This window comes from Macrotis lagotis, chromosome 3, assembly GCF_037893015.1.
Source record: "Macrotis lagotis isolate mMagLag1 chromosome 3, bilby.v1.9.chrom.fasta, whole genome shotgun sequence".
Classification (NCBI taxonomy): domain Eukaryota; kingdom Metazoa; phylum Chordata; class Mammalia; order Peramelemorphia; family Peramelidae; genus Macrotis; species Macrotis lagotis.
This window is the reverse complement of record NC_133660.1, coordinates 185,111,883-185,117,882: the sequence shown is the minus strand read 5'-3', so window position 1 is coordinate 185,117,882 and position 6,000 is coordinate 185,111,883.

The window sequence follows — 6,000 nt, the reverse complement described above, 5'->3', positions numbered from 1 at the left end:
TCCGGAGTACCTCGGATCAAATCTGGTCTCAGATATTTAATAATTACCTATTTGTGTGGCCTTGGGCAAAGCGACGTAACCCCATTTACCTTGCAAACATCTAAAAAAAAAGCTATATGAAGAGGACTTAGAAAATGATATTGAAGAAGATAAAGGAGTCAGAAATACTAATGACCCTACCACCAAAACCCATATTATCTTAAAGATAGGTGATTTTCATGCATTCTTTTTAAAAAGATGTGAGATAAATAGAAAATTGGTTTTTTAAATAAAAAGTCAAAAGAAATATAAAAAGGTAAATTTAAAAGAAAAATGATAAAATATACAATAAGTTTAAAAAATTTACATATCTCCATGCGAAGATGATTTATATAACTCAGAATTAAATGATTATTAAAGAAATTAGATAGGCATTACACAGAGAGCAAAAGAATGATTCAGTTATGTTGTCATGATCTCAAAGTAAAAAGGTGAGAGAGCTGCACTAGAAGAAAGGAAAAGGGAAAGTAAGACTATGAAAAAAGGATTTCACATCAAAGAGAATACAATGGGGAGTTTTTACTGGAGAAGGAGAAATAGTGGAATGAAAACAAATAATTCTTAAATCTCACTTTTCTTAACTGTTTCAAAGAGGAAAGAAATAACATGTACATAGATACATGTTTGTATATACAGACACATGTGCAAATAAGTATGTGCATATATCCATGTAAAGCACATTCCAGCATATGCATTCTATTGGTCTTAGCCATCTACCTTACTCAACAGAGAAATAGGAGGGAAAAAGATATGAAAATAGGAGGAGCAGTGGTCTTGAGAAGGGACAGAGTAACAGAATAAGAGATATCAAGAAACAGAAGAAAATATGAGGGAATTGCACAGTTTGTATTCATAACTGTGAATAAGGAAGTGTTGAACAAGATAATTGAATGGTATAGAAACTAGGATTTCACAATATATATGTTTTAAAACAAAGGGATAGGATCCTCTCCCCTTGAGAGAGGTAGTTGTTTTTTCATGATATTTTAATAAAAGATATTTTTAAACGCTGAAAAAAAACAAAGTGATATACATAAATTAAAATTAAAATGAGAAGCTGATAGGGAATCTATTATATTTCAGCCAAAGGTAAAAATATAAGGGGTGGCAACAAGCAAAAACAAAATGAACATAATTAAAAGAGATAACTAGGAAAATTAAACCCTGGTAAAGGGCATGATAGACAATGAATTAATATCACTATTAAATATACACACACATATTAAATACATATATGTGATACATACCTGCAAATTGTTATATGCACATGTATATAATATATATGCATGTATCCATACATCAGTTTGTGAGCATGTGTGCACACGCCAAAGAATATAGTATTCAAATTCTTAAAAGGAAATTTAGAAAAATATATATATGAAGAAACTATACTTGAATGAGACTTCAAATTTTCCCTCTCAGAGCTATATAAATCTAACAATCAAAAACATAAAAAGGTGAAGGAGCTGAGTTGAATTTCTAAAAATTAGAGATGAGAGCTCTCTGGAAAAAAAAAATTGAGTGGGAACAAAAAGAAGTATTTCTTTTTTGTGAGCTGTTCATTACATATTCACAGATATTGAAGATGGATTTGGGCCTTAAAAAACAAAGAAATTCAGAAAAAAAATAAACTATATTGCATGTATCCTTCTCAGATCATACAATAAAAAATAGCAATTGATAAAAGGACATAAAACATGGAGTACAAATTAATCACAAAATATTAATCCAATTCTAAAAAATGAAGTGAATCAAAGAACAAATCAGAGAAATGATTAATAACTTTTAAAAGAATGATGAGGAAGCATTAAAATTTGTGAGATGATTCAAAGGAACATTTAAGGAGAAAATTTTATCTTTAAAGGTATACACTGATGAAAGAGAGAAAGAGCAGATCAATCAACTGGATATAAAACTAAATAAAATCTAGAAAAGGAACAAATTAAATATCCTCAGTTAATGACAAAAATAGAAATCCTGAAACTTAAAGGAGAGATTAATTTAATTGAAAGTTAAAATTAATTAAAGTAATAAATAAAACTAGTAGCAGGATTTATAGGGGGAAATAATAAAATAAATAAACCATTTATCAATTTGTTTAGTTAAAAATAAAATTATCAGAATTAAATATGAAAAAATAAACCATCAACAAAATTTGTTTTGCTAGAATGTTATTAGGAAAAATAACCTCACAATAATTGCTAAAACATTGAAAATTCATATTAAAATATGCCTATTATGATGTACACTAGACTTTTGATTCTGTTAATTTCAAGTTTCATCAGTTTAGGTAAGTTTTTCCAGGTTTTTTGAGAGGAACCATGCCATCATTTCTTTTAGCACAAAATATTTCATTGTGACACATTATCAAATCTCTTTCAACATTCCCAATTCCTCAATTTCCATTTTTGCCACCAAAAAAATTATTTCTATCATTATTTTTGTGCCTATAGATCCTTTGCCATTTTTTTTATCTCATTAGAAAACAGACATATTAGTGGTATTGCTGGATCAAAATGTATGTCTAGTTTTATAGCAAAATAGTCATAGTTCCAAATTATTCATAATACTAAGTTCCTTATTGTCTCAACTTTCCCATATCCCCTCCATCATTGATGATTTTCCTTTTCTGACATATACGCCATTTTTTAATTGATAATGTCGTCAAGCATTTTTATATGAATAAAGAAGTCAATTTTTTCAAAAATGTGTATGTTTATATCCTTTGATCATTGATCAATTGGAAAATGGCTCTTATTTTTAATAAATTTGTGTCAGTTTTCTGTATTTGAGGAAATATACATTTATCAGAAAAATGAAAGTCTTTTACAATTATGTGTATGCTATGTATTTCCTGCCATACTTACCCCAAATTTCTCTTGCTCTTCTAATTTCACCCTGTTCAACTCAATAACCTCCAACTTTCTAAAATCTGCCCTTCCCTCTGTTTTTTGCCTTTAGCTTCTAAAATGCTGTAAGCTAAGATAGATTTCTTTAGTCAAATGGATTATATTCTCTATCTCTGAGTCTATTCTGATGAAAATTTCAAATGGGGCGGCTAGGTGGCAGTGGATAACAGACTAACCTTGGAGTCAGTAGTACCTGGGTTCAAATTCGGTCTCAGACACTTAATAATTACATAGCTGTGTGGCCTTGAGCAAGCCACTTGACCCCATTTGCCTTGCAAAAACCTAAAAAAAAAGTTTCAAGGGCTTTCTCTCAGTACTTTCCCAGTCTTCTCTCCACTTTGAAAGCTTTCAAACCTCCTTTATGTGAGATAATTTCCTTCATTTTAAGCCTCCCTTTCCCCTTCTCCTAGTACATTCCTTTATCATTCATAATTTTAATTTTTGGATATAGTGCTATTCAAGATTCAAGTCAATTCAGACCTATACCCTCTTTCTATGTATATTTCATATAACTGCCCTAACAATCAGAATGTTAATAGGAAATAAAGTTTGAACTTCACATGTAGGACAATTTAACTTATTAAAAATGTTTAAGATTTCTCTCTCTCTTGTTTAACATTTCATGCTATATTTTAATCTTGTCTTTGAATGTCAAACTGGCATTTTCAAGAGCAATGCTTGAAGTTCTCAATTTCATTCAACATCCATATTCATTAAACATCCATATTTCCCTGAAGAATTAGGCTCAGTTTTTCTGGTTAAGGAATTTTTAGTAGTAATCCTAACTACATTGACTTGCATAAGATCATATTTCAAGCCTGACAATTTTTAATGTTAAAACTGGCAAATTCTTTGAAAAAAATTACACAAAATTTTATTGTTTCCTTCTTATTCCTTGAAGCATTTTCTTTTTTGTCTGTTAGCTCTGGAATTTGACTAAGATTCTTAGGAATTTTCAATTTTAGGTCTCTTTTAGGAAGTGATTACTAGATTCTTTCAATTTTTACTTTATCTTCTAGTTCTAAACTCTCAAGACAGTTTTCATTGATAGTTTCTTATAAGACGATGTCTAGGATATGAAAGTTTTCAAGAAATTTAATAACTTATAAATTATCTTCTCTGGATCTATTTTACAGGTAATTTATTTATACAATGAGATATTTCAAAGTTTTGTTTATCCTCTCAGTAGTTCAGAGAGCTAGGACAACCATATTAAACTGTGATGAGGATCTAAACTAGATTGGTACTTTAAGAGGAGAATGAAGGCCCTTTGATTCAGCAGTACCACTACTGGGTCTATACCCTGAAGAGATAATGAAAAAGGGTAAAAACATCACCTGTACAAAAATATTCATAGCAGCCCTGGTTGTGGTGGCAAAGAATTGGGAATCAAATAAATATCTTTCAACTGGGGAATGGCTTAGAAAACTGTGGTAAATGTATGTAATGGAACACTGTTGTTCTAATAGAAACCAGGATGGATCAGAATTCAGAGAAGCCTGGAGGTATTTGCATGAACTTATTCTGAGTGACATGAGAACCAAAGAAAATACTGTGTACCCTAACAGCAACATGGGGGCAATGATCAACCTTGATGGTCTTGCTCATTCCATCAGTGCAACAATCAGGGACGGTTTGGGGCTCTCAGCAATGGAGAATAGCATCTGTATCCAGGAAACAACTGTAGAGTTTGAACAAAGACCAAGGTCTATTACCTTAAATTTAGGGAAAAAAAAACTGATATCTTATTGTCTGATCCTGCTATCTCTTATAATTTATGTTTCTTCCTTAAGGATATCATTTCACTCTCATCACACTCAATTTGGATCAATGTTTTCCATAGAAACAATGTAAAGACTGACAAATTGCCTCTGTGGCGGGTGGGGGAGGGAAGTAAGATTAGGGGGAAAAATTTTAAAACTCAAAATAAATAAAATCTTTAATAATAAAAAAGAAAAGTGTCAATCCAAATAATCTAAAGTTTACTTCCAGAAAAAGTTGTTAATCTTAGATAATGGGAGTTATCTTAAGTTTCAGTGATCATACTCATTTCATTTGAAGATCAGAATAAAACATATATATATATATATATATATATATATATGAATATATATATATGCAAATATACCTATATGTTTTTAAACCATGGGAAACCAGTATAATTGTCCATCAAAGGAATCAAGTAAACATTATGCATTAAGATAGAGCTAGTAAAGTCAGATTTCATGTGATTAATTTCAGCCCTGAATTCATCCTAACAGTCTCTGTAAAGGCATAATGTAAATCAAAAAATTTGAAGAAAAACACACTTTAAAAAAGTAAATAAGTAAATAAAAAGAAGAACATGTTGAATTCTTCAATGCATCATTTGACATAATTTTGAAGTTTAGTTTCTCTGCAGGCAAAATAATGAAAGGGTTTTTTTCTAATTTCTTGAAATGAGAATTATAGAGAATATTTAAAAAATAATATGCATAGACATACATTGTTGAAACATAATACTGATGACCATAATAAAGATGCAAATATACTTGCAAATATATAATTAAAAATGTCATATTTAGATACTTCTCATTCTTGATCACAGTTGGGTAGAATCATAGTATCTGAATGGTTGATGAAAGAGCTTTGAATTCATTCTCTTCATCAGTAGAAGGAAAGAGATGTACAAAATAAATGCTAAGGTTACTCTTCTAAAATTGTCATCCTATGGTCCTAGAACAACAAATTAGGGAATCCATTACTGACATGTGGAACAAACTGTGCTGATCAAACAGAAAGTCAGTGTAATTCTGGAGAGTGAACAATATAATTATGAGATCTGCTTTTGAATCCTAATTTGTATATTACCTGCAGTTTTGAATTTGAAAAAGTCACTAAACTTCTCTGAAAGTTTTCCTCTAATGAAATGAAAGCAGTTGATAAGATTAGAATAGGAGGAATTTGGTCTCCTATCCCCTAATCTGATGATCACATACCTTCCATGAAATTGCACTGCTAAATTGCTCACTAGAAAGCAGTCTGGACTTGTGGTCAGGATAATCTGAGTTCA